Source organism: Gadus morhua, chromosome 5, assembly GCF_902167405.1.
Source record: "Gadus morhua chromosome 5, gadMor3.0, whole genome shotgun sequence".
In the NCBI taxonomy this organism is placed as follows: domain Eukaryota; kingdom Metazoa; phylum Chordata; class Actinopteri; order Gadiformes; family Gadidae; genus Gadus; species Gadus morhua.
Genome location: NC_044052.1, coordinates 17,989,288 through 18,004,539, shown reverse-complemented (window position 1 = coordinate 18,004,539; position 15,252 = coordinate 17,989,288). Strand labels below are relative to the sequence as shown.

The 15,252-nt window shown below is 44.9% G+C and overlaps 1 long non-coding RNA gene across 1 annotated transcript; it reads left to right on the top strand.

The window, feature by feature from the left end:
• The first annotated feature begins 2,318 nt into the window (after positions 1-2,318).
• Positions 2,319-10,455, top strand: LOC115544149 (uncharacterized). The gene is made up of 2 exons (XR_003976810.1): positions 2,319-2,827; positions 9,335-10,455. It is a non-coding gene; the product is annotated as an uncharacterized LOC115544149 (long non-coding RNA).
• Positions 10,456-15,252: the final 4,797 nt, after the last annotated feature.

Genomic DNA, 15,252 nt, shown 5'->3' with positions numbered 1-15,252 from the left:
GTAAAAGTACGTCTCAAAAGACATTCAGGTTCTCACACGCAGACATAAGAACCCTAGCAGGATGATTGGGGGAAACAGTAACATATTCATAATGTCCGTCTATGAGTCAAACCAAACCGACGTCGCATGAAAACGTGTATCATTAAACGTATTCTGTGAGCAGTGAACTAGCTATTCAAATGATGTCCATTTTTAGCTGATCTGCACCTGTGTCTCTTGAGCGGCAGAAAGTCAGTGGAAATATAGGGCTGAGGTTTTCAAAGGAGTCTCTGGAGATTCCAGTGAAAGCAGTATGTGCGCATTTCTCCATACTAGCTCAATGGCGCCTTTTAGGGTCCGAACAATGCGATTACGATTAGGACTGGTTCCATGAACTCCACTATCTTCAGGTTTTATTTAATAAATAGCTGGCTTCAATCCATTCATAATACTAATGATAAGAAAGTTGTTCCTTTCATCAGGACGCAAGCTGCTTTAAATGTGGGTGACAAAGAACAAAACAACGTCAAATATTATATTTTGAAACAATCTAAACAATAAATAAACAAATAAATAAGAAAAGATCATGTTCCAACTTCCAGGCCCGGTAAGTGGGTCTTCAGGCAGCTCTAAAAAACGCAGATGGATCCAGCGTTGAGGATCTCGAGTTCCACAGAGTGGGGGCAGCCACCCTAAAGGCTCTGTCCATAGCTGAAGTCCCTAACCCGGGGTGGGGGGGTGGGTGGGGGGTAAAGCAGTCCGTGGTCTGATGGACGGAGATTCTGGGAGGGGGAGTAGGGTCTGAGGAGCTGTGAGAGGAGCGGGGGCTAGAGGGACTGGGGGGTGAGGAAGAGGAGGAGGAGGAGGAGGAGGAGGTGGAGGAGGAGGAGGAGGAGGAGGAGGAGGAGGAGGTGCTACAGGACCTGACTGGGAGCGGGTAGAGGTGGATGAGGGGGGGGGGGGGGGGGGGGGGGGGGGGGGATGCTGCCAGGCTTTGGTGCGGGTGAGGACCCCAGCAGCAGAGTGGTACACTGGAGCCGATCCAGGGCTCTGTGGGGACCCCCCAGTGGGACTCCATGACCCCCGTCCAGAGGGGAGGTGATGAAGGCGTGGATGAGGGTCTCTACCACGGGGGCAGTGAGGGACGGCCCCAGTCTGGACATGTTTCTGAGGGGGTCCAATGCCTATCTGTTGATGGACTCCATGTGGGGAACCAGTGATAGGGATGAGTCTAGGACCCCCCCAGGTTGGGGACTGGAGGGAAGGGGCAGACAGAGCAGCCGTCCAAGGAAGGACCAGATCCCCGACCTTCTGGGGCCTGGGGGGCCCCAACCAGGACTCTGTCTTATTACTGCTGAGGTGTGACTGGGGGGGGGGCGGGGGGGGCTCATGTAATATGTTGAAGTTGAGGTTGTAGTTGTGTTCAGAATGTTTAAGTGTTAGTCATATGTAATATGTGGTGGTACAATTTGTAGTTTGTGTGATAGCTTGTAGTTGAAGTAGTAGTTGTATGTAACACGTCGTAGTTGAGGTAGTCGTTGTATGTTTGATAATGCTGAGGATTATAATTCTGGCTCTTGGTTGAGGCCCCTGGTTAGAGCCAGCTCTGTGCTCAGCGCTCTGTGTCAGAGTCTCTTCCCCCTCAGCAGCTGCAGCAGGTTCCTGCTGTAACAGCTCAGTGTCTACGCAGTGTGACTGAGGGAGGTTTTTGTACGGCTCTCAATCACTGTGTGAACACCCAGACACTGTTAGGAAAGTGGAAACTCTGACAGTGATAAACTGCTGCATCTTCACGCTGGGCGCCGTTGATGGTCAGAGAGAAGTCAGTGCTGCTTCCACTGCCACTAAACCGAGCTGGTGTTGGTGATACACGTTGGGTTATGAATTTTATGATGAGCTTGGGGGCTTCTCCAGGTTTCTGTTGGTACCAGTTTAGACGCTGACTATGACTATCGCTGTAAACCGCTGGGTTTGTTTTACAGGACAGAGTGACTGTGGATCCTGGAGTAACGGACACTACTGGTGTCTGAGTCACAGTCACCTGACTGCTGGTTCCTGTAGAAAACAAACAAACCAAACATTGAGTTACCCAATAGAAAACACAAGCAAACAGAGAAGGGTGGTCCAAATTTTGACTGAGTGGAATGAACCAACCTGTTAAGGATCCACAGACCACTGTCCAGAAAAGGAGGTTGAGGTGATTCATGGTTGCCACGGTTTCTGGGGTGTTGAGTGACAGCTCCGAGTCCTGCAGTGTTGAACTCAGAGGACTTTAAACCCTCGCAGAACCCCAGTTTCAGCTGAGCATGCAAAGCTTCCTCTATATGGAAATGAGCTGTTTCCACTCATCAGACTGGGGGTGAGAGTGACTGCAGACATTCTGGGAGGACCGCTGTATCTCTTCTACATTCACACTTTTGGAATACAAATTCAGATTTACTGGAAACTATTGGAATTTATAATGTATAACATTTTATCTGGTTGAGGTCGATCTTGGTTTGTATGAAATCCTTTGGCTTTCTAATTGAGGGATATTATTACCTAAAACCAGAATAATAGATAAAAACATATTGTTCTGTTTATAATAAATGCATGATTATAACATTGGCTTGAAGGTTTTTTATTCGGTCAAATATTTAGACTTGTGTTAAAACAATGAACCTTTTGTAATTTTGCGTTTAATAATGTTATGAAAATAAATAATTACATTTATTTCATTAAATCTTTTCAAACAAATAATGTATATTGATTATAATATTTCCAGTGAAACAAATATCGACTTATTCATCCATTCTAGTGAAAAGCCAGTGTTTGTGTGTCAGTGAGATGAGTCTTTAATGTGCGGGAGGTTCAGGCAGCTCTAAAAAACGCAGATGGATCCAGCGTTGAGGATCTCCCGGGGAGCGAGTTCCACAGAGTGGGGGCAGCCACCCTAAAGGCTCTAACCCGGGGTGGGGGGTTGGGGGGGTAAAGCAGTCCGTGGTCTGAGGAACGGGGAGTAGGGGCTGAGGAGCTGTGAGAGGAGCGGGGGCTAGAGGGACTGGGGGGTGAGGAGGAGGAGGAGGAGGAGGAGGAGGAGGTGCTACAGGACCTTTATGGGAGCCCGATGGAGGTGGATGAGGGGGGGGGGGGGGATTGGTACACTGGAGCTGATCCAGGGCTCTGTGGGGACCCCCCAGTGGGACTCCAAGACCCCCGTCGAGAGGGGAGGTGATGAAGGCGTGGATGAGGGTCTCTACCACGGGGGCAGTGAGGGACGGCCCCAGTCTGGACATGTTTCTGAGGGGGTCCAATGCCTATCTGTTGATGGACTCCATGTGGGGAACCAGTGATAGGGATGAGTCTGGGACCCCCCCAGGTTGGGGACTGGAGAGAAGGGGCAGACGGAGCAGCCGTCCATGGACAGGACCAGATCCCCGACCTTCTGGGGCCTGGGGGGCCCCAACCAGGACTCTGTCTTCTTACTGCTGAGGTGTGACTGGGGGGGGGGGGGGGGAGTAATGTAATATGATGAAGTTGAGGTTGTAGTTGTATTCGACATGTTGCAGTATTAATTGTATGTAATACGTGGCAGTTCATGTAGTAGTTGTATATGGTAGTTGAGGTAGAAGTTGTATGTAATATGTGGTAGTTGAGATAGTAGTTGTATGTAATACGTAGTAGTTGAGGTAGTAGTTGTGTGTTTAATAATGCTGAGGAATCTAATGCTGGCTCTTGGTTGAGGCCCCTGGTTAGAGCCAGCTCTGTGCTCAGCTCTCTGTGTCAGAGTCTCTTCCCCCTCAGCAGCTGCAGCAGGTTCCTGCTGTAACAGCTCAGTGTCTACGCAGTGTGACTGAGGGAGGTTTTTGTACGGCTCTCAATCACTGTGTGAACACAAGGACACTGTTTAGGTAGTGGAAACTCTGACAGTGATAAACTGCTGCATCTTCACGCTGGGCGCCGTTGATGGTCAGAGAGAAGTCAGTGCTGCTACCACTGCCACTAAACCGAGCCGGTGTTGGTGATACAAGTTGGTTTACTACTTTTATGAAGAGCTTGGGGGCTTCTCCAGGTTTCTGTTGGTACCAGTATAGATGATGACCATTACCATCGCTGTAAATCGCTGGGTTTGTTTTACAGGTCAGAGTGACTATGGATCCTGGAGTAAAGGACACTACTGGTGTCTGAGTCACAGTCACCTGACTGCTGGTTCCTGTAGAAAACAAACCAACCAAACATTGAGTTATCCAATAGAAAACACAAGCAAACAGAGAAGGGTGGTCCACATTTTGACTGAGTGGAATGAACCAACCTGTTAAGGATCCACAGACCACTGTCCAGAAAAGGAGGGTGAGGTGATTCATGGTTGCCACGGTTTCTGGGGTGTTGAGTGACAGCTCTGAGTCCTGCAGTGTTGAACTCAGAGGACTTTAAACCCTCTCAGAACCCCAGTTTCAGCTGAGCATGCAAAGCTTCCTCTATATGGAAATGACCTGTTTCCACTCATCAGACGGGGGGTGAGAGTGACTGCAGACATTCTTGGAGGACCGCTGTATCTCTTCTACATTCACACCATTGGAATAAAATTTGATTTGGTGTAAACAATTGGAATTGGATTCTATATCATTTTTTCTTGTTAATTCGATCTTGGTTTGTATGAAATTCATTAATTTTCAAAATTGTGCCTAAAAAAGTTATTCATTACAGCGGAACCTAAAATGTTAGAATAAATGAAAACATATTATTTTTTGGAATCAAATGCATGTTTATTACATCCATTCTTTAATTTTGAAAGCTCTTACAAGTTCAGTTTGTGGACTGGTTTGGCTCGTTTATTTGTTACGTTTGATTGTGAGACTCCAAAGATTGTTTTAAAATGTTATATATTTTTTTTATTCTACTAATTCGATCTAAAGTAGAAAAAACAATAGCTGTAGAGAGTAAAATATTGAATAATTAAAAGATTTCTGTGAAAAGCGAGTGTTAGTGTGTCAGTGAGATGAGACTTTAATGGGCTGGAGGTTATTGTACAGCCTCTTAATGCGTTTGTATCACTGTGGTGGACTTTTGGTGGAGGCACCCAACTCATCGTTGATTGTAAGTACAAGGACACTTTTCTTTGCTTGGAATATTTAACTTTCTTTCCATTTATTTAAGCTTGATAATCTTTATATTTTTCACTTTGCTATAGTTTTAATTTCTTGTAGTTTTTTCAGAAAGAAAGCTGGGGACAAAGTGTGAATATATTGTGGTACAGAGTTCTGTCTTTTAAATTACACTGAATATGTTGCATGTGTTCTACAATATAATGCATTTCATGAGAGACTTAATTATTGCTGTGGCATTATTTAATTGTCACATTTAAGTTAGAAGAAATTTAAACTTGTGCAAAGTCGATAAATGTTAACGCAATAAATTGCTGAATTTTGAAGTTAAATAGGAACATGTAATTACTGGTTTAATGAAGAACTTTTAAGAAAATTGGTTCCCTTCCTCTTTAATGTCACCAACTGCTGGTGAACAGGAAGCTGTCCCTTCCCTCTGTGCTCCTATGAGGCTGATGTTAACTGAGCCTGTTGTCCACTCCTCTCTCTCTCTTCCAGTGGGAGTGGTGCAGCCCACGCTGAGCGTCCTCCCTCCGTCCAGAGTGGAGCTGGAGCAGGGCAGTGCTACACTAGTGTGTGTGGCCAGTGGGGGCTTCCCCTCAGACTGGAAGCTTGGCTGGAAGGTGGGGGGCAGCAGCAGGTCTGGGGGGGTGTCAGATAGCCTGGGGGTCCTGGGGAAAGATGGCCACTACAGCTGGAGCAGCACCTTGACCCTCCCTGCAGACCAGTGGAGGAAGGCGGGCTCAGTGAGCTGTCAGGCCAGTAAGAATGGCCAGACGCAGCCTGTCACTCAAGCCCTGAATCCTGGAGAGTGTTCAGAGTAGAGAGGCTCCAGCATGGAAGTACTGGAGAACACAGATCTCCTCTGACACGTCTGCTTTATCTCTCTCTGTCCAAGCTGGCACTGTAGCTTTTGTTGAATTACATTAAAATAACATGTGTTTGATTCATTAACATTATTCTCTCTGGTTTTTACCCCTTGCTTGGATTTGTCACATGTTGAACATTTAATAAAAACGCAAAAAATACAATATTTCTTGTGATATTTTCCAATCGTGTAACTGCTGTGTCTGTCGATTAATCCTTACACCAAAGAGTATATTGAATAAAGGTTATCTTTATTAGACAAACTTCATCACCATTTTGAATGAAGGCTTAAAGCTATGGTGTGTATCTCTGAATGAGCAAAGTGTTGGTTGTGTGGATGTTGTTGTAAAGTGTGTTCAGTGTATTCAGTGGAGCAGTGTCAGTGATAGAGCCACTGCTGCTGCAAGGCCCATGTGTCAGACGGACTTTATGTCACTTCATAGAATAGAAGTTCAGAGGAATGTCCAGGTTTCTGCAGATACCAACTTGTAAACATGTTAAAGTATGTCTCTCGAGACAATCAGTAAATCCCACACAGACCTTAGAACCCCTAGCATGCTGAGTGGTGGAAACAGTAACATATTCATAATGTCGGTTTATGAGTCAAAGAACAAACCGGCATCGCTAAAAGATGTGTTTCTTTAAACGTATTCTGTGAGCAGTGAACCGCAGCAATTCAAATGATGTCCAGTTTAGTCTAGCAGATGTGCACCTGCGTCTCTTGAGTGACAGAAAGTCAGTGGAAATGTAGGGCTGAGGTTTTACAAGAGTCTCTGGAGATTCCAGTGAAAGCAGTATGTGTGCATGTCTCCATACCAGCTCAATGGCGTCCTCTACTGTCGAACTAACACCATTACAATAAAGACTGATTCCATAGACTCCACCATCGACAGGTTTGATTAAATATAGAGCAGGCTTTATTCTATTCCTAATATTAATAAGAAAGTCATTCCTTTCATCAGGACGTAAGCTGCTTTAAATGTGGTTGACAACAACCAAAAAAATATGAAATATCATATTGTAAAATAATCAAAAAATAAATAAACAAATAAATGAGAAAACATCATGTTCCAAAGTCCAGGCCCAGTAAGTGGGTCTTCAGGCAGCTTGTGAAAACTCAGATGGATCCAGCGTTGAGGATCTCCCGGGGAGCGAGTTCCACAGAGTGGGGGCAGCCACCCTAAAGGCTCTGTCCTTAGCTGAAGTCCCTAACCCGGGGTGGGGGGGTGGGGGGGTAAAGCAGTCCGTGGTCTGAGGGACGGAGATTCTGGGAGGGGGAGTAGGGTCTGAGGAGCAGTGAGAGGAGCGGGGGCTAGAGGGACTGGGGGTGAGGAGGAGGAGGAGGAGGAGGAGGAGGAGGTGCTGCAGGACCTTAATGGGAGCCGGTGGAGGTGGATGAGGGGGGGGGGGGGGGGGGGATTGGTACACTGGAGCCGATCCAGGGCTCTGTGGGGACCCCCCAGTGGGACTCCATGACCTCCGTCCAGAGGGGAGGTGATGAAGGCGTGGATGAGGGTCTCTACCACGGGGGCAGTGAGGGACGGCCCCAGTCTGAACATGTTTCTGAGGGGGTCCAATGCCTCTCTGTTGATGGACTCCATGTGGGGAACCAGTGATAGGGATGAGTCTGGGACCCCCCAGGTTGGGGACTGGAGAGAAGGGGCAGACGGAGCAGCCGTCCAAGGAAGGACCAGATCCCCGACCTTCTGGGGCCTTGGGGGCCCCAACCAGGGGGGGGGGGGGGGGGGGGGGGTTGTAGTTGAGGTTGTAGTTATATTCAATATGTCAATATATTCAATATTCAATATAGTTTTAGTTGGATGCAAAACAATGTAGCACATGTAGTACTTGTATGTTATATCTTGTTGTTGAGGTAGAAGTTATATATTATATGCAGTAGTTGAGGTAGTATTTGTACGTTATATATTGTAGTTGAGGTAGTAGTTGTATGCAACGCGTGCAGTTGAGGTAGAAGTTGAATGTAATATATTGTAGTTCATGTGGGTCTTGTGTGTGATACGTGGTAGTTGAGGTAGTTATATGTGATAAGTGGTAGTCGAGTTAGTGGTTGTATGTAATACGTAGTAGTTGAGGTAGTAGTTGTTTAATAATGCTGAGGAATCTAATGCTGGCTCTTGGTGGAGACCCCTGGTTAGAGCCAGCTCTGTGCTCAGCGCTCTGTGTCAGAGTCTCTTCCCCCTCAGCAGCTGCAGCAGGTTCCTGCTGTAACAGCTCAGTGTCTACGCAGTGTGACTGAGGGAGGTTTTTGTACGGCTCTCAATCACTGTGTGAACACACTGCCACTGCTATGGTAACTCTGACAGTGATAAACTGCTGCATCTTCACGCTGGGCGCCGGTGATGGTCAGAGAGAAGTCAGTGCTGCTTCCACTGCCACTAAACCGAGCTGGTGTTGGTGATACAAGTTGGTTTGCTAATTTCATGATGAGCTTGGGGGCTTCTCCAGGTTTCTGTTGGTACCAGTGTAGATACTGACCATTACTATTGCTGTGAACCGCTGGGTTTGTTTTACAGGTCAGAGTGACTGTGGATCCTGGAGTAAAGGACACTACTGGTGTCTGAGCCACAGTAACCTGACTGCTGGTTCCTGTAGAAAACAAACAAACCAAACATTGAGTTATCCAATAGAAAACACAAGCAAACAGAGAAGGGTGGTCCACATTTAGACTGAGTGGAATGAACCAACCTGTTAAGGATCCACAGACCACTGTCCAGAAAAGGAGGGTGAGAGGATTCATGGTTGCCACGGTTTCTGGGATGTTGAGTGACAGCTCTGAGTCCTGCAGTGTTGAACTCAGAGGACTTTAAACCCTCTCAGAACCCCAGTTTCAGCTGAGCATGCAAAGCTTCCTCTATATGGAAATGACCTGTTTCCACTCATCAGACTGGGGGTGAGAGTGACTGCAGACATTCTGGGAGGACCGCTGTGTGTCTTTAACGTCCACACTTTTGGAATACGAAATTTGATTTGGTGTAAATAATTGGAATTGCAATCTATAGCATTTTTTCTGGTTAATTTGATCTTGGTTTGTATGAAATTCATTAATTTTCTAAATTGTGTATAAAAAAAGTTACTCATTACATCGCAACCAAAAATGCTTTAATTAATCGTAACATATTCTTTATTTTTATTAAATGCATGTTTATTACATCCATTCTTTCATTTTAAAAGTTTTTTGTGGACTGGTTTGGCTTGTTTAATTGTTTTTTGTGAGGCTCCAAAGATTGTTTCAAAATAAATGTAAAATCGTTTCCTTATATTAATTCAATCTAAAGCAGAAAACATTAGCTGCAGTGTAGCCCGTCAAATAATGAATAATTCATCGATTTTTGTGAGAAGCCAGTGTTTGTGTGTCAGTGAAATGAGTGTTTAATGTGCGGGAGGTTTTTGTACAGCCTCTTAATGCGTTTGTATCACTGTGGGGGACTTTTGGTGGAGGCACCAAACTCATCGTTAACTGTAAGTACAAGGACACTTTTCTTTGCCTGGCATATTTAACTTTCTCTAAATATAATTAAGCGTGATGATCTTATCTTTTGGAACTTTCTATATTTTTAATTTCTGGTCGTTTTTTTTTAATGATAAGCTGAGGACAAAGTGTAAATATATTGTGGTACAGAGTTCTGTCTTTTAAATTACACTGCATATGTTACATATGTTGTACAATATAATGTATTTCATGAAAGACCTCATTATTGCTGTGACATTATTCATTCATCAGTCACATTTAAGTTTGAAGAAATTCAAACTTTTTTTCGATTAATGTTAACCCAATAAAATGCTAAATTTTGAAGTTCAATCATTTAAAATATAATCATGTTACCGTTTTAATGGAGAGATTTTAAACACAATGGTTTCCTTCCTCTTTAATATCACCAACTTCTGGTGAACAGGAAGCTGTCCCTTCCCTCTGTGCTCCTATGAGGCTGATGTTAACTGAGCCTGTTGTCCACTCCTCTCTCTCTCTTCCAGTGGGAGTGGTGCAGCCCACGCTGAGCGTCCTCCCTCCCTCCAGAGTGGAGCTGGAGCAGGGCAGTGCTACACTAGTGTGTGCGGCCAGTGGGGGCTTCCCCTCAGACTGGAAGCTTGGCTGGAAGGTGGGGGGCAGCAGCAGGTCTGGAGGAGTGACCGATAGCCTGGGGGTCCAGGGGAAAGATGGCCACTACAGCTGGAGCAGCACCTTGACCCTCCCTGCAGACCAGTGGAGGAAGGCGGGCTCAGTGAGCTGTGAGGCCAGTAAGAATGGCCAGACGCAGCCTGTCACTCAAACCCTGAATCCTGACCAGTGTTCAGAGTAGAGAGGCTCCAGCATGGAGGTACTGGAGAACACAGATCTCCTCTTACACGTCTGCTTTATGTCTCTCTGTCTGAGGTGACACTGCATCTTTTGATGATTTACATTAATATAACACGTCTTTGATTCATTAACATGATGCTCTCTGGAATTTACCCGTTGCTTGTGTTGGTCACTTGTTGAACATTTAATAAAGATTTAAAGAATAAATTCTTTCTTGTCATCATTAATATTGTTCATCTTCTGCATTTTCGAATTAATGTGGCTTCTAATGAGCAAATAAAACCTCTGCCATCTTCATCAAACAAATTGACCCACCATTTTGAAAGAAGTCGGTGTGTATCTCTGATTGATAAAAGTGTTGGTTTCGGGATGTCGTTGTAAAGTGTGTTCACTGTATTCAGTGGACCAGTGTCAGTCATAGAGCCACTGCTGCTCACCGTCAGACTGACTTCTGTCACTTCAATTAATAATAGTTCAGAGAGATGTCCACGTTTCTGCAGATACAAACTCAGAAACATGTAAAAGTAAGTCTCAAAAGACATTCAGGTTCTCCCACCCAGACATAAGAACCCTAGCAGGATGAGTGGGGGAAACAGTAACACATTCATAATGTCCGTCTATGAGTCAGACCAAACCGACGTCGCAAGAAAATGTGTATCATTAAACGTATTCTGTGAGCAGTGAACTGTAGCCATTCAAATGATGTCCATTTTTAGCTGATCTGCACCTGTGTCTCTTGAGCGGCAGAAAGTCAGTGGAAATATAGGGCTGAGGTTTTCAAGGAGTCTCTGGAGATTCCAGTGAAAGCAGTATGTGCGCATTTTTCCATATCAGCTCAATGGCGCCCTCTAGTGTCCAAACAACGCCATTACGATAAAGACTGGTTCCATGAACTCCACTATCTTCAGGTTTTATTTAATAAATAGCTGGCTTCAATCCATTCATAATACTAATAATAAGAAAGTCTTTCCTTTCATCAGGACGCAAGCTGCTTTAAATGTGGGTGACAAAGAATAAAACAACGTTAAATATTATATTTTGAAACAATCAAAACAATAAATAAACAAATAAATAAGAATAGATCATGTTCCAAAGTCCAGGCCCAGTAAGTGGGTCTTCAGGCAGCTTGTGAAAACGCAGATGGATCCAGCGTTGAGGATCTCCCGGGGAGCGAGTTCCACAGAGTGGGGGCAGCCACCCTAAACGCTCTGTCCATAGCTGAAGTCCCTAACCCGGGGTGGGGGGGGTGGGGGGGTAAAGCAGTCCGTGGTCTGAGGGACGGAGATTCTGGGAGGGGGAGTAGGGTCTGAGGAGCTGTGAGAGGAGCGGGGGCTAGAGGGACTGGGGGCCTGTGGAGGTGGATGAGGGGGGGGGGGGGGGGGGGGGGATTGGTACACTGGAGCCGATCCAGGGCTCTGTGGGGACCCCCCAGTGAGGGACGCCCCAGTCTGGACATGTTTCTGAGGGGGTCCAATGCCTATCTGTTGATGGACTCCATGTGGGGAACCAGTGATAGGGATGAGTCTGGGACCCCCCCAGGTTGGGGACTGGAGAGAAGGGGCAGACGGAGCAGCCGTCCAAGGAAGGACCAGATCCCCGACCTTCTGGGGCCTTGGGGGCCCCAACCAGGGGGGGGGGGGGGGGGGGGTTGTAGTTGAGGTTGTAGTTATATTCAATATGTCAAAGTTTTAGTTGGATGAAAAACAATGTAGTACATGTAGTACTTGTATGTTATATCTTGTTGTTGAGGTAGAAGTTATATATTATATGCAGTAGTTGAGGTAGTATTTGTACGTTATATATTGTAGTTGAGGTAGTAGTTGTATGCAACGCGTGCAGTTGAGGTAGAAGTTGAATGTAATATATTGTAGTTCATGTGGTACTTGTGTGTGATACGTGGTAGTTGAGGTAGTTATATGTGATAAGTGATAGTCGAGGTAGTAGTTGTTTAATAATGCTGAGGAATCTAATGCTGGCTCTTGGTGGAGACCCCTGGTTAGAGCCAGCTCTGTGTTCAGCGCTCTGTGTCAGAGTCTCTTCCCCCTCAGCAGCTGCAGCAGGTTCCTGCTGTAACAGCTCAGAGTCTACGCAGTGTGACTGAGGGAGGTTTTTGTACGGCTCTCAATCACTGTGTGAACACATCGCCACTATGGTAACTCTGACAGTGATAAACTGCTGCATCTTCACGCTGGGCGCCGGTGATGGTCAGAGAGAAGTCAGTGCTGCTTCCACTGCCACCAAACCGAGCTGGTGTTGGTGATACAAGTTGGTTTACCAATTTTATGATGAGCTTGGGGACTTCTCCAGGTTTCTGTTGGTACCAGAATATATAGGTATTGACCAACACCGCTGGGTTTGTTTTACAGGTCAGAGTGACTGTGGATCCTGGAGTAAAGGACACTACTGGTGTCTGAGTCACAGTCACCTGACTGCTGGTTCCTGTAGAAAACAAACAAACCAATCATTGAGTTATCCAATAGAAAATACAAGCAAACAGAGAAGGATGGTCCACATTTTGACTGAGTGGAATGAACCAACCTGTTAAAGATCCACAGACCACTGTCCAGAAAAGGAGGGTGAGGTGATTCATGGTTGCCACGGTTTCTGGGAAGTTGAATGACAGCTCAGAGTCCTTCAGTGTTGAACTCAGGGGACTTTAAACCCTCTCAGAACCCCAGTTTCAGCTGAGCATGCAAAGCTTCCTCTATATGGAAATGACCTGTTTCCACTCATCAGACGGGGGGTGAGTGTGACTGCAGACATTCTTGGAGGACCGCTGTATCTCTTCTACATTCACACCATTGGAATAAAATTTGATTTGGTGTAGACAATTGGAATTGGAATCTATAACATTTTTTCTTGTTAATTCGATTTTGGTTTGTATGAAATTCATTAATTTTCAAAATTGTGCATAAAAAAGTTACTCATTACAGCGGAACCTAAAATGTTGTAATAAATAAAAACATATAATTTTTTGGAATCAAATGCATGTTTATTACTTCCATTCTTTCATTTTGAAAGCTCTCACAAGTTCAATTTGTGGACTGGTTTGGCTCGTTTATTTGTTCTGTTTGATTGTGAGACTCCAAAGATTGTTTTAAAATGTTATATATTTTTTTTATTCTACTAATTCGATCTAAAGTCGAAAAAACAATAGCTGTAGAGAGTAAAATGTTGAATAATTAAAAGATTTCTGTGAAAAGCAAGTGTTAGTGTGTCAGTGAGATGAGTCTTTAATGGGCTGGAGGTTTTTGTACAGCCTCTTGATGCGTTTGTATCACTGTGGTTGACTTTTGGTGGAGGCACCCAACTCATCGTTGATTGTAAGTACAAGGACACTTTTCTTTGCTTGGAATATTTAACTTTCTTTCCATTTATTTAAGCTTGATAATCTTTATATTTTTCACTTTGCTATTGTTTTAATTTCTTGTAGTTTTTTCAGAAAAAAAGCTGAGGACAAAGTGTAAATATATTGTGGTACAGAGTTCTGTCTTTTAAATTACACTGAATATGTTGCATGTGTTCTACAATATAATGCATTTCATGACAGACTTAATTATTGCTGTGGCATTATTTAATTGTCACATTTAAGTTAGAAGAAATTTAAACTTGTGCAAAGTCGATAAATGTTAACCCAATAAATTGTTGAATTTTGAAGTTAAATAGGAACATGTAATTACTGGTTTAATGAAGAACTTTTAAGAAAAATGGTTCCCTTCCTCTTTAATGTCACCAACTGCTGGTGAACAGGAAGCTGTCCCTTCCCTCTGTGCTCCTATGAGGCTGATGTTAACTGAGCCTGTTGTCCACTCCTCTCTCTCTCTTCCAGTGGGAGTGGTGCAGCCCACGCTGAGCGTCCTCCCTCCCTCCAGAGTGGAGCTGGAGCAGGGCAGTGCTACACTAGTGTGTGTGGCCAGTGGGGGCTTCCCCTCAGACTGGAAGCTTGGCTGGAAGGTGGGGGGCAGCAGCAGGTCTGGGGGGGTGTCAGATAGCCTGGGGGTCCCGGGGAAAGATGGCCACTACAGCTGGAGCAGCACCTTGACCCTCCCTGCAGACCAGTGGAGGAAGGCGGGCTCAGTGAGCTGTGAGGCCAGTAAGAATGGCCAGACGCAGCCTGTCACTCAAACCCTGAATCCTGGAGAATGTTCAGAGTAGAGAGGCTCCAGCATGGAGGTACTGGAGGCTACAGATCTCCTCTGACACGTCTGCTCTAAGACTCTCTGTCTCAGGTGGCCCAGCAGCTTTTGATGATTTACATTAATATAACACGTCTTTGATTCATTAACATGATGCTCTCTGGATTTTACCCGTTGCTTGTGTTGGTCACTTGTTGAACATTTAATAAAGATTTAAAGAATAAATTCTTTCTTGTCATCATTAACTATCGTTTATCTTCTGCATTTTCGAATTAATGTGGCTTCTAATGAGCAAATACAACCTCTGCCATCTTCATCAAACAAATTGACCCACCATTTTGAAAGAAGTCGGTGTGTATCTTTGAATGAGCAAAGTGTTGGTTTCGGGATGTCGTTGTAAAGTGTGTTCCCTGTATTCAGTGGACCAGTGTCAGTCATAGAGCCACTGCTGCTCACTGTCAGACTGACTTCTGTCACTTCATATAATAATAGTTCAGAGAGATGTCCACGTTTCTGCAGATACAAACTCAGAAACATGTAAAAGTAAGTCTCAAAAGACATTCAGGTTCTCCTCTTCTCCCACCCAGACATAAGAACCCTAGCAGGATGAGTGGGGGAAACAGTAACACATTCATAATGTCCGTCTATGAGTCAGACCAAACCGACGTCGCAAGAAAATGTGTATCATTAAACGTATTCTGTGAGCAGTGAACTGTAGCTATTCAAATGATGTCCATTTTTAGCTGATCTGCACCTGTGTCTCTTGAGTGGCAGAAAGTCAGTGGAAATGTAGGGCTGAGGTTTTCAAGGAGTCTCTGGAGATTCCAGTGAAAGCAGTATGTGCGCATTTCTCCATACCAGCTCAATT